Raw genomic sequence first — 14,977 nt, 5'->3', positions numbered from 1 at the left:
CATTACATATAAGATTGAGTCTTAGTGTATTTGTTGCATAACGCATGAGGAATGATCATTGTGACTTGTTATGTGATGGTGGGTAATGAATTGTGTGAGTGTGAGATGTTTTGTTGTACTAGAGATGTGTTGTTCTAAACATGTGATTAATGTGAAAGTGTTGAATGTGATTTGTGATTAAATTCTTGGGGACAAGTGACATTATCCAATAAGTGGTAAAATGATGCTACTTGTGCTAAGTTGAGCTTATTATACTTATATTATATGTATATATGTGCTTTCGTTTATCTCTATCTATTTAAGAATGTGATAACTCACTCCTTGTGTGTTGTTTATATTTGAATCATGTGATGATCGTGAACCTTGTGTTCGTGGGAGTAGATAGCTAGGTGGATTGTTTTAAGGAACCTTATGTTGGAGGATGTCAGGACATAATGCTCTGATAGGATGTGACATTAGGGCATGGGTTTCTATTTTAATTACATGATGTCCTGAACATGTTATTTTACTATATTTTATTTTTTTTCTTAACTTAAGTTCTTTTGTAAACTTGAATGACCTTGTTTTGAGCCGAAAATGTTTTTGATAAGTTTTATTTGGCAACAGTGAAGTGAATGTGAATCATTTACCCATGTGACCTCTTTTATGCTTAGAAAATAAAATCTCATTTTACGTAATTTCGTATTTTCATGTACTTTATTGTATAAATATGTATATCGGGGTAGAGGGTGTCACACCTTCCCACACAATCTCCACTATTATTGAGTTCCATCCTCCATGTACTCACAAACCCTCCCACTGAAGGGTGTAATAAGGATATAAAAGAATGCCATTGATGAACTCAAATGAAGAAGAAGAGATAGCTTGTGAAGGATGCTACTAAAATGGAGAAAATATCTTATGAAAGAATGAATCAAGATTGTGATTATTATTGATTGAAGAGTACAAAAGCTCTAGGATCAAGCTTCTTTCTATTATTAGTGATAGTGCTAGTGTAGCACAAGCAACCAAATACTTTTAAGGAATAAATGTCATAAGCAATGCCATATAATTTTTCAAAAGGAGACATATTATTAAGAAATGGAGTTGGTAAACAATTGATAAGCAAATCACCATGTTGTAAGGCAAAAGACCAAAAAATTGGTGGTAACTTGGACTGAAAAAGAAGGGCTCGAGTAACATTTAATAAATGCTAATGTTTTTTCTCCACTATTCCATTTTGTTGTGGAGTTTCAACACAGGAATTCTAGTGTAGACCAATACTGTGATAAAACTATTTCATGATAAACTCAACACCATTATCTGATCGAATAGCTTTCACTTTTTTATTAAATTGCCTCTCAACATAGGAAACAAAAGCTTGTAAATGAGTTTGAGTCTCAACTTTAGAAGTCATTATAAAAATCCATACAAATCTAGTGTGATCATCCACAATTGTAAGAAAATACTTGTGTCCATTCAAAGAATTTGTGGCACAAGGGCCCCAAATATCTATATGTATCAAAGAGAAAGGATTAGAAGTATAGGAATTATTATTGGGAGATGAAGTTTTCTCTGCTTTGCTCTATGGCAAGTATCATAGACAACGGTTTTATCACAAGTCAATGTAGGATAAGTTTGTTTAACAATTGTGTCCTATCATATGAATGATGACCTAAAGGAAAATGCCAAACATCAATGAGTTCTTTATTACAAGACAACATAGACTTAACAAAAATGAAATTGTTGCTTGATAACTGTAAAATCTGAGCTAAATTGATAGTCATTTTTGGCTAACAATGATATTAATTTCTTCACTTTATTTTTTTTTAATGAAATAACGAAGAAATTAACATCTGCGCAATTTTTTATTAGCAAAAGTCAAAAGAAGAATTGAAGTGCTTTAGAGGAAAATTGATGAAAAATGTGGAAGAAAAAGCATTGAAGAAGAATTGGAAGAATTAGACAACTCGTTTAGTGCACAATCCAGGCCCAGCATGCAACTTTCGCTTAGCGGGAAAGTCCAGGCTCACCACGAAGTCTCGCTCAGAATGCAACTCTCGCTTAGCGCGCAGGTCGGGCTCAGCACGAGAAGGTCCACGAGGAAAAGCCCAAGGCGCGCTTAGCCCGCAGATGCGCAATTAGCGCAAAGTCAACGTGAAAAGTAAGCTACCTCAAGCCTATAAAAGGAGTAGGATGCAGAAGGAAAAGACACACCGAGTCTCAAAGCTCTCCAGTGAAGAAATCCAAAGCCTGAGCCTCTCCCTTAGGGAAAACCCTCTTTTCTTAGCCATTCCCCATTTTCTTACTACTAGTCATCCAACCCTTTCTTCCATTATCTTCTGAAATGTAAAGTCTCTCATGGCTATGAGAGGCTAAACTCCCTTTGTTGGAGCCTAGTAGCCAAAGCTCTTGTAATGTAACTGTTCTTCTTATCTATTAATGCAATTTCAATTTCTATTGTTCTTTTCTGCTTTTCATTGTTATTGTGTGGTTTGGTCATCCATGCATATGTTTTTAGGGGTTATTCATTGGAAAATGGTAATGTCTAAAGAATTGGGAAAGGGCATCTCAACATTGCATTATTAGGGATAGAGTGACTTTGTTGTGCCTCTGCATATATCTTTATACTTAATGTTGTTTATGATTAAATCTTTGCAAAGGGATTTGGGAGCGAGAACACATAAATTAGGCTCTTCATCATGAGGAATCAGGGTTAAGCATATTAGTAGACGTGGGTGGAAATTGGGAAAGTAGTTAATAGAGAAAAACATTAATATTGTATCAAGGGTAGTTAGCCATGTTAGGCCCCAACATAATAGCATTCTGAAATCATCTTTTGTTCTCTTCTTGTTTATCTTCTTGTTTATTTTATTATTCTTGCCTTTTTAAATTTAATTTCTTTCTTTCTTCCTATTTCTATTCTACTCCCTCTTCTCTTGCTTACAAATTGGGTATTTATCAATGCAAGTGCAAACAAAGTCCTTGTAGACTCAACACTCGGTCTTCCGTTTTAATCTTTACTACTTGTGATAAAATTGGTACACTTGCCAATCTGATAACATTGCTAGCCTTGGAAACTAAATTGGCAGCAGGTACTCTAAGCTTGTATAGACCTTCCATTACATCAACTGTACTAACCATCCTCTGGCTGCTTATATCCTAAATCAAACATGAATTAGAGAAGAAGGTTAACTTGCAATTCAATGTAGAAACTAATTTTGATATGGAGATTAAATTGAAATTGAAAGATGGCAAGTATAACACATCTTCTAAGTGTAAAAACTCAATAAATTTGACTATTCCAGAGTGTGTGGCTATGACTTGTTGACCAGTAGGCAAGCGAACTACTATGGAATTTATTTCCATGTATGTAGAATAACAAGTCAATGAGGATGTAACATGATCTGTAGCACCAGAGTCCAGAAGCCATGTTGCAGCTTAAGGTTTGTGAACATTACAAACAAGGGATAGTATATTACCTATGCTTGATGTATAAGCAGAACTTGTGCCAATCTGGTTAACCTATGATCCATTAGAGCCATTATTGTTGGTAGCCAATAAGGACATAAGTGCTTGATACTGTTGCTGAGTGATTTTAACATCTTAACCATTATCATTAGTCTCTAAAACATTTTCTTTTTCCTTAACAATGTTATTAACTGAAGCTCCTTGAGGTTTATAAAATTTTTGACCAGGTGGATAATCGTGCTTCTTATAGCACTCATCCACTATATGACTAGTAATACCACAGTGGGTGCAAACTTTACCATTGTTGTTTTTGCCTCCTGTCCCCCATCTACCAAAGCCTCCACCTCCTCTATTGGAGCTGAAGTTAGGTGGAAAACCATTTTTCCTATAACATGTGTCTACTATGTGATTATCTCTACCACAGTAGCTGCAAGAATTAGGTGATCCTGTGTTAGCAACAACATTAACCAAACTTAGATTGTCAAGTTCATTAGAACTTGCAAATTGTCTTTCTTGTTAATCAATGGCAAGGGATCCATCATGAGTATGTTTGATCTAACATGATTGTATTGATCATTAAGACCACACATAAACTTCATTATTCTATCTTGATCTCTCCTTTTCTGTACTTCAATAAGAGCATCACAACCACATTTAGAAGCACATGTACACATAGGATATGGTTGATAACTCTCAAGCTCATCCCAAATTGTTCTTAGTTTTGTAAAATAATTAGTAATATTCATGTCCCCTTGTTTAATCGAAGCTAATTTGTGTTGTAAATCAGAAATTTAAAGCAAATCACCTTGTGAATATCACGCTTTCAAATCTTTCTAGATATCAACTGGGTTGTCCATCCATAAGATGCTTTGACGAATGGAAATTGCAACTAAGTGTACAAGTCATGAAAACACGATGTTATTTGTTTTTCCAAGTTATGTACAATCTATGATTCTAGGCTGGTCGAGGAAGGGAATGAACCATCAGCAAACTCTACTTTGTTCTTCGCACTTAAGGCCGTGAGAACTTATTTGTTCCAAGAATTGTAATTCGTTGGATCTATAAGAGGTGAAACTAATGAAATTGCTGAATTTTTACTAGGATGCAAGTAATAAGGGCTATGAACACTAAGAGATTCATCTTGTTCTTCACTCATCTTGAAGAATCAACAGAGTACTAACAAAATCGAACAAACAAACGAGAGAAAGATAAAGGATAGAGTGGCACAACAGAGCTCTTCTGATACCATAACAAAGGTATAAAAGAATTTCATTGATGAACTCGAATAAAGAAGAAGAGATAGCTTGAGAAGGATACAACTAAAATGGAGAAAATATCTAATGAGAGAATGAATCAAGATTGTGATTATTATTGGTTGAAGAGTACAAAGTATTTTACATTACTTATATACTCTCTATAACTATCATAACAGGAATCTAACCACCTCTAACTAACTATAACAAACTTAGTTAGGTAACTAACAACTAATTCAAGTTACACTAGGATGGTTAATAGGGTGCCCTAGAATCTCCTTCTAATTCACAAATTCCTTCACAACCACACCCTTTTCCTTCACCTTACTCATCAACTCAACCCCCAACACATCCTTCACACCCTACTTCTCTTCTCTGTCAACCACTTTCAACTTCACCACCCACAAAAAACTACACCCACATTCTACCAACCCCAAAGCCATGTCTTTTATTTTCTTTCTTGTTGTTGTCCTATTCCCCAAACAAAGATACGCCACCGACCGCTCACTTTGTTCATCAAGCCACTCTAATATCCAACACCATACACTGGGGGCAACCCTTTAACCACTATTCCTCCATTGAGTGTTGCTAGCGCCTCTCCTTCTAGTTCTTCAAACGAGTTGATGAAAATCCCATTCAGCTTCATGAGGTTGCCGCTGTCCTCCATGAAGATGCTCTCAAAGAGAGATTTGGGCTGAAGAAGCAAAGAAAGGACTGAGGATCTCGGTGGTGATGCAATTCCTGCGATTTTGATATCATCACCAATGAATGAAGAAGCGCGTGCACCTTGATTTGGTGTGCAAAAAAAGAGAGCATTCTAGCTGATGAGGTGAAGCAAATGTAACTCAGACAGGTGAGTTCTCAGTGACTGAAACTAGAGGTGAGATTAAGCTAACATCGTACATGAAAGCAGAGAGAGGTGTTGAGAGTGAAGATAGGATTGGAGATAGAAGGTGAGCCGTGTGAGAGTTTAATTCTGTTTTGGCTTTGTATATAAGAGAGAGTAATAGAATTTTTAAAATTCTATTATAAGTGCTAGCCTAAGAGTGAAGGGTTATTACTTTGTTTTGCTTGTATAAAAGGGCAATCATACATCTTAATAAAGTGTTGTTTTCATTCTATCATTTTCAGTCTCTAGTGTTATTCCTAGTGTGTGTGCAATTCTTTGCTTGAAAACAGTGAGTGATACATGAGTGAATGTGTGAGGGTGTGAATTGCATCTCTTACAATTGAGTGAGGAACCGTGTGTGTTCCAACAATTGGTATCTAGAGCATTGGTTTCGATAGAAAGGGCAAGAATCGCTAAAAAAAGGTTCTTGGAGGTGTTCTTGAAGGAGTTCTTTGATGGCTGCAGTATCTAGCTCAATTCCTGCAAATCTACCAGTTCTCACAGGAAAGAACTATGAAAATTGGAAGATTCAGATTAGGGTGGTGATGCGATTCCAAGGGTTTTGGGAGTTCATAGAAGAAGGTTATATACCTGTCGGAGAGAGAGCAACAGATGAACAAAAGGCTGCTGATAGAGAAAAAGAAAAGAAAGATTGCAAGGCACTTTTCATTTTGCACCAAAGTGTAGATGTTGCTAACTTTGAAAAGATAGCAATGGCTCAAACCTCCAAAGAAGCATGGGACATTCTGCAGAAATCTCATGATGGAGCCACAAAAACCAAAAAGATCAAGCTACAAACTCTGAGGAGACAATATGAACTACTACAAATGGAAAAGAATGAATCAGTTGCTGAGTACATCACAAAAGTGCAGACAGTGGTGAATTCAATGAAGGGCTATGGAGAAAAGATAACGGTGCAATCAGTTGTAGAGAAGGTGCTTAGAACCATGCCACCCAAGTTCGACCATATTGTGGTAGCCATCGAGGAATCCAAAAATATTGAAGAGCTTAGCCTAGAGGAATTGCAAGGATCTTTGGAATCTCATGAACAGAGAATGAATGAAAGGATAAATGAGAAGAAAAGTGAACAAGCCTTGCAAGCACGGTCTAATCCAAAGAAGCATGGTGATAGATGGAAGAAAGAGAAAACTGAAGCAAAGAGCAATAAATGGAGGGGAAATCAGAACAGTGATAAGGACCACAAGAAAGGAGGGGGATCCAATTCCCAAAACTCTTCAAATAGAAAGAAGTTCGACAAAAGAAGTATTCAATGCTTTAACTGTCAAAAGTTTGGGCATTTTGCTTATGAGTGTTACAGCAAACCCAATAACAAAAGAGAACCTAAAGGTGATGATGCAAAATTGGCTCAGGAAGAAGATGATGACACTGAACAGGTACTACTAATGGTAACTACTCAAATTGAAGGGGCAAGTGATAATTGTTAGTACCTAGACACAGGTTGCTCCACTCATATGACAGGAAGAAGAGAGTGGTTTCTCAACCTTGATCAATCTGTGAAGAGCCAAGTCAAATTTGTTGATGATAGAATCTTGACTGCTGAAGGAATTGGGAAGGTCATTATCAAAACAAAGGATGGAGGTCAATCTTGCATCACTGATGTACTCCTTGTACCAAGTATGAAAAGTAATCTACTCAGCTTAGGTCAATTATTAGAAAAGGGCTTTATGACTAAGCTTGAAAACAAGATGTTGAGAGTGTTTGACAGAAATCACAAGCTCATTTTGAAGTCCCCTCTTTCAAAAAATAGAACATTTAAAATTAAGATTGATGTGATAGAACAGAAGTGTTTTACTACTACAGTAAACAGTGAAGAGTGGTTATGGCATTACAGATTTGGCCATTTAAATTTTAGAGATCTGATTAAGCTAAACTCAAGAGAAATGGTGCTGGGTTTTCCTCAGATCAAGCCTCCTAGTGAAGTATGTGATGGTTGTTTACAGTGTAAGCAATCAAGAAGCACTTTCAAACAAAATGTACCAATCAGGGCAAAAGAGAAACTTGAGGTGATTTACTCTGATGTGTGTGGCCCTATGCAAACTGAATCTCTGGGTGGAAACAGATACTTCATATCCTTTATTGATGAATTGACTAGGAAAGTATGGGTTTACCTAATAAGAAGGAAGAGTGATGTCTTTGAAGTCTTTGAGAAGTTCAAAAATATGGCAGAAAAGCAAAGTGGCTCATTGATCAAGATATTGAAAACAGATGGTGGTGGTGAATATGTTTCTGTAGAATTTCAAGAATTTTGTAATCAAGAAGGCATAATTCATGAAGTGACTCCTCCCTACACACCTCAACATAATGGAGCTGCAGAAAGAAAAAACAGAACCATAATGAATATGGTAAGGAGCATGTTGAAAGGCAAGAGTCTGCCCAAGTACTTGTGGGGAGAGGCAGTGTCTACAGCTGTCTTCATCTTGAATAAGAGCCCTTCAAAAAGATTGGAAGGAATAACACCTGAAGAAGCTTGGAGTGGTGCTAAACCAAATGTGAGTCATTTCAGAATCTTTGGATCACTTTGTTTTAGGCATATTCCAGATCAGTTAAGAAGGAAGCTAGATGATAAAGGTGAACAAATGATATTACTCGGATATCACTCAACTGGAGGCTATAAGCTGTTTGATCCGAAGAGTAAGCAGATAATAATCAGTGGGGATGTGGTATTTGATGAATCTAGAAGCTGGAACTGGGAGCAGAATACTGAAATGAAGGGACCTTCAATAATGATAAGGTCAGAAGAGGAAGAAACAAGTGAAGGGAATGGTAATACCACTCAAAGAGAAGTGAGACCCTAGAGAAATGCACCCAAACCAGCTAGATTTCAATGTTTTGAGATGTTGTCTGATGCTGATGTAAGTGCAGATGGGAATCTTGTACATTTTGCTTTGTTTTCTGAAGCAGAACCAATAAACTTTGAAGATGCTATGACTGATCAGAGGTGGGTTGAAGCTATGACAAAAGAGCTTAAATCTATTGAGAAAAATCAAGTGTGGGAGCTGGTATCTCAACCAAAATCGAAGAAGCCCATTGATGTGAAGTGGATCTATAAGATTAAGACAAATCCAGAAGGCAAGGTGGTCAAGTATAAAGCTAGACTTGTGGCTAAAGGATTTTTACAGAAAGCTGGGATTGACTACAGAGAGGTGTTTGCACCAGTTGCTAGAATTGAGACTATTAGAACAGTAGTGGCAATTGCTAGCCTAAAGAATTGGACAATGCACCAACTAGATGTGAAGTGTGCTTTCTTAAATGGTCCTCTTGATGAGGAGGTCTATGTGACTCAGCCACCTGGATTCTCTATAGCTGGCCAAGAGTCAAAGGTTCTCACGTTGAGAAAAGCTCTTTATGGACTTAAGCAAGCCCCAAGAGCTTGGAACAAGAAAATTGACAATTTTATGATGAAAATTGGCTTTGATAAGTGTAGTTGTGAGTTTGGAGTCTATGTAAGATCCAAATCAGTAGGTAATATCATTATTATATGCCTCTATGTGGATGATTTGTTGATCACTGGTGGTAATGAAAGTGAGATAGCAGAACTGAAAAGGGAATTGATGAGTGAGTTTGAAATGACTGATATGGGGGTTCTATCCTATTTCCTTGGACTTGAATTCAAGAAGACTGAGAGAGGTATTTTGATGCACCAGAGCAAGTATGCAACAGAAATATTGAAGAGATTCAACATGGTTGAATGTAATTCAGCAGCAACACCAACGGAGGCAGGTCTTGTACTTGAAAAGGAGGGCAAGGAAGACAAAGTCGATGCAACTGAGTTCAAACAGATTGTTGGTTCTCTCAGGTACTTGTGTCATTCAAAACCTGATTTGGAATTTGTTGTTGGACTGGTAAGTAGATATACGAAAGGACCCATAATTCCTCATCTCCTAGCTACCAAGAGGATTCTAAGGTTCATAAAAGGGACCATCAATGCTGGAATTTTATTTCCAAATAAAGACAATAGCAACTCAGAGGAATTGATGGGATATACTGATGCAGATTGGGGAGGAGACAGAGATGACAGAAAGAGTACTACAGGTTACATATTCATGTATGGTGCAACACCAATATCGTGGTGTTCTAAGAAGCAATCCATAGTGGCTCTATCAACATGTGAAGCTGAGTATGTTGCAGCTGCAATGAGTGCTTGTCAAGCTGTCTGGTTGGACACATTACTACAGGAATTAAAAATCAAGGAGAGTGATGGAGTGAAGCTTTTTGTGGATAATAAGTCAGCTATAAGCCTGTCAAAGAATCCAACCTCTCATGGTAGAAGCAAACACATAGAAACAAGGTTTCACTATCTTATGGATCAAGTGAACAAAGAGAAATTGAAAGTGGAGTACTGCTGCACATTTGATCAACTTGCTGATATTTTAACCAAACCCCTCAAAGGGGAGAGGTTTAAAATGTTAAGGGACAGAATTGGCTTGATGGACTTAGGAGATCAGAATTAAGGAAGAGTGTGAGAGTTTAATTCTGTTTTGGCTTTGTATATAAGAGAGAGTAACAGAATTTTAAAATTATGTTATAAGTGCTAGCCCAAGAGTGAAGGGTTGTTACTTTGTTTTGCTTGTATAAAAGGGCAATCATACATCTTAATAAAGTGTTGTTTTCATTCTATCATTTTCAGTCTCTAGTGCTATTCCTAGTGTGTGTGCAATTCTTTGCTTGAAAACAGTGAGTGATACACGAGTGAATGTGTGAGGGAGTGAATTGCATCTCTTGCAATTGAGTGAGGAACCGTGTGTGTTCCAACAAGCCAAACGACGGATGGTTTCGAACTGAAGCCAAAAAGGGTCATTGGTGTTAACTGTGGTTGGATTTCAAAGTGATAAGATTTAAGTCTAATTGGGTAACTTGGTGAGGGAATGAAGAACAGAAGCGAGAGATGAGGTTTGACTCAGCAATAGAGACAGTGGGTTTTGGAGTGATGAGAGTGACTTTGCAACCGTAGCATAAGAACAATGCTTCTATTCTGAGACATGGGTTAAGAAGGCCCATGCCAGCACTTGGGAGGAAAGCAACATGAACAACACCTTCAGAACCGGACATTGATGTGTTAGATCGCAGAATAGCATCAATAGTAGATATTATTGATTCAGGGGAGAAAAAAAAATCTGTTTTTTGATGGGTTTCCTTTCGATCGATGGGTATTAGGAACACTTTAACTCTTAAACGGGGTGTCAGTTTTGTTAGGCAGAAAACATGCATTAATTTTTATAAGAGATCTCTTTCAATAAAATGTTTGAATTATTATACATCTTTTAATTCTTTGATTTCCATGGAATAACAAAAATAGAAAACCTGTTAAAAATTATATCACATGCCTTGGCAGTGGAAATTCTAGTAAAATTGTTCGTACTGTATTGTTTTTTTAAGAAAATATTTTGATTTAAAATTTTGTTTTTATGATGCTATTTTTAATTTATTTTTAAGACTAGTGATTTTTTTATTTTGTTTCTAACGTTATGAATTAATTATTTGTTTTTGATTTTTTTAAAACTAATTATGGTGAGTTGCGTACAGATGATATAGTGTCGAAAGTAATAACAAACATCTTGTGAGCGAAACTTGAAAAAAAAAATTCACATACTTAATTTGAAGTGATTAGACACATCAAGAAAGTTATTCACTAATTACATACACAATTATTACTATATAGATGAACCGATATCAAGTAAACTCAAAAAATATTTATTGTATAGAACTACAGAATATAATCATAGGAATTATCTATTTAAGTTAACGTCTTATATTTTGTGATTTTTTTAATTTTATATGGGTGCTTAATTTGTATTATTTAATTTATATTAAGATATTATTTTGTTTTCATTTTAACAAGTTAGTAAATAACTTTTAGTTCTTAAAATTTAAATTATTTTATTAAATAAAATTAATTTAATTTAATTTTTATGATAATTATTTTACATATGCAATTAAGCTTTGGAACAACAATTATGTTGCAGCATTGGAGTTGGTGTGTGGCGTGGATACTCAGTTGGAGGAACATTTGGCTTCTAGAAGTAAATAATTGGCAATAACTACGGGTGGGGTTTTCTGTATATACTACTAGTAGTACTATATTAGTACTGTATCCCTTTCAAGAAAAAATTACTATGTTCAAAAGAATAAAAAAAACAGAAGCAAAAATACTAGTACTATATTGTAACCTGCTGTACCAAAAAAAAATTCTAACTTGGACAACTGCACAAGCAATGAGTATGAAGTAGTGCTTCAATGCTTTGCAAATTAACCTAATGGGATTAGTTTTACAAACTATTTCCTGATATAGGTTCCTTTTGAAACTAATATCAGAGGGGGTCTCTTTGTTAAGTAGAACCCAGCCATGCATGAAGTATCTCGTCACTGGAGCTGGCGATACCACCCTGGAACGGACACGTGGCTTTTCCTTCACTGCCACTAGCGAAATAGCCAGTGGTTTTCGCCACTGGAGCTGGCGAGTTAGGGGCAATGCTTTTCGCCAGTTTGATTGGCGAGTTACCTGCAACGGGGCGTAGGCGAAGAGGGGGAGGCTTGCAGAGCAGCGTGCAGAGATGCAGAGGTGCAGGCTTTTCAGAGGTGCAGGGTATCGTCATTCGTACTTGCGAGAAGTCTTTTGAGAGGGTATCGCCATTTGTATTGGCGAAATAAGTGTTTCCCTATAAAGCCAGTATCCCATTTGCATGAACGCTTATTATCCTCTCCAGTTCACATCCCAAGTTCAAATAATCTTGTGAGTGTTTCGCTTGTGCTGGTGGCGAAAAGCTTTGCTCCCTTCCTCCCTCCTGGTATGTGGTTTTTTAGCTTGTACCTTCAAATATTGGTATTAATATTATTTGATTTAGGTATTATTTGTGTTATATATATAGTACGTTTGTATGGTAATATTTTTTGGTTTAGGTTTTTTAAGTTTGTATACTATTATTTGTGATATATATATATATATATATATATATATATATATAGTGTGTGTGTGTGTGTGTTTGTTTGTTTTAAGTTGTATGCTATTATTTGTATTATATATATGGTACGTTAGTTTTAGTTGACTTGTTAATATTATTTGGTTTAGGTTTTTTAAATTTGTATGCTATTATTTGTGTTATATATATGATACGTTAGTTTTCGTTGGTATGTTATTATTATTTGGTTTAGGTTTTCTACGTTTGTATGCTATGATTTGTGTTATATATATGGTACGTTAGTTTTAGTTGGTATGTTAATATTATTTGGTTTAGATATTCTAAGTTATTATTCAAATATATGGTACGTTATTAATTTTAAATTTTTGTTTACTTCTTTGTATTTTAATTTATTTGTATAATATATTTTATTTAATTTAATTTTTGTTAATTGAAAAATATATTCTGTTATTTATTTAAATTTATCTTTGTATGTATTTTAAATTATTTGTAAAATATATTTAAATTTTGTTATTTGTATAATATATTTTGTTATTCAAATATATATATATATATATATATATATATATATATATATATATATAGTTGTTTATTTAAATTTGTGTTTGCATCTATTTTAATTTATTTGCAAAGTATATCTAAATTTTATTATTTGTATAATATATTTTGTTATTCAAATATATAAATTCAAATATATATATTTTGTTATTTATTCAAATTTTAATTATTTGGTATATATATTTAATTAAGTTTTTCTAAATGTACTTAATTTTTTTATGTACAAATAATGTATAATTTTTTTTGTCAATTTATTGTATTATTTTTTATTTTGCAATATCAATGGCATCTTCCTCGTCATGTTCATCAAATATACAAATTAAGTCTGGTCCGATTGATGGTGATGTTTTATGGATTCAAAATAAGCATGTTTCAGAACATATTTGGAATGGGAAAGAAGACAGAAAATTACACATTAAACGAGTTGTCCCCACGTATCAAGGTCAAGAAGAAATACCAGAGGAAATTATTTTTCTACTTCAGCAATCTGGTCTTTACTGGATTATGATTATGAAGATGAGATACTTAAAAATAAATTCGGCATTAATTAGTGCCTTGATTGAAAGATGGAGGCCCGAAACACATACTTTTCACATGAGATGCGGAGAGTGTACTATTACTCTTCAAGATGTCTCTGTTTTATTAGGTCTCCATGTGGATGGGTCACCATTAATTGATTCAACAAATCTTGATTGAGCTTATTTATGTGAAGAATTGTTAGGAGTCAGACCACAAGAAGGTGAACTTCAAGGTAGTACGATTAAATTAAATTGGTTGGCTCACCATTTTCCACAATTAAATAACCATGACGGTAACCTACAACAAGTAGAAAGGTTTACCCGTGCATGGATCCTTAGATTCATAGGAGGTGTCCTATTTGTTGACAAAGGCAGTAGCAAAGTTTTCCTAAGGTACCTGAAATTTTTTACGTAACTTTAGAGAGTGCAGCACGTATGCATGGGGACCTGCCGTACTTGCCTATTTTGACCCCTTCACAGCAACATGATGCCCCAATTCCAACACCTAATGCTCCATTAGGTACTCAATGGAATGTACCCGGAGCAATACCTGATATGGATGACTTATTAGGTGTTGATTTACGTCACCAATTTTCTGCTGAGGCTGACCAAGTTGAAGCGGGGAGACATCGGGGCAAAAGAAATCCTGATAGAGCAGAACGAAGATGGAAATGACCATGTGGCACATCCTCACGTCATCATGGACATCATAATGAATGATTTTCATGTCTTTGTTTAAATATGTTGTATGTTTGTCATTTCAATTTGAGACTTAACTTATCGTTTATTTTATGAAGGCTTACTAATGGATACAGTTTATGTCGCGCACCAAAATATAATAATAAATAATGTTAAAAACAAACTAAAGAACACAAACCAAAATAACTAATGTTAATAACGATTTCATTGAAGAACACAAACTAAATACATTCAAGAGAACTTCAAGCAATACAAGTTACTTGTCTCAGATATCAGAGGTCACTTGTGTAACATACATAAATCAATTAAATGAACAAGTTCCACGTTCAGATTGCATTGGACATCGACGCCTGTTGTGCCCTTCTGCTCCACATCTACTACATTTTTGTCGGTGCTCAGATGGTTCGAGCCAATCCATCTTATTCTTTATCCTTGTGGATTTTGGCCGACCTTTCGCACTAATTGTAGTTGGATCAGGGATAAGTGTCCATGCGTCATCAGAAGGAGGAATTGTCGCTTCATTCCCAAGAGGCCACCATTGTGTGGAGTAAGCTTTTAAGATGTGCTCATTTGTGTAAACAACATATATATATTGGAAGTAGTTCATGCTCACGTAACCACAAGCTGCAATAATGTGTGAACATGGATAGTGAAGTACAGAATACTTTCTGC

The 14,977-nt window shown here is 35.4% G+C and overlaps 1 pseudogene; it reads right to left on the bottom strand.

Annotated features, from left to right (window-relative positions):
- LOC114367260 overlaps positions 1–10,662 on the bottom strand; it is a 43,709-nt pseudogene extending 33,047 nt beyond the window's left edge.
- Positions 10,663–14,977: the final 4,315 nt, after the last annotated feature.

This window comes from Glycine soja, chromosome 9 (assembly GCF_004193775.1).
Source record: "Glycine soja cultivar W05 chromosome 9, ASM419377v2, whole genome shotgun sequence".
Classification (NCBI taxonomy): Eukaryota; Viridiplantae; Streptophyta; class Magnoliopsida; order Fabales; family Fabaceae; genus Glycine; species Glycine soja.
Note: the sequence above shows the minus strand (reverse complement) of the source record. Positions and strands in the feature narration are given on the sequence as shown.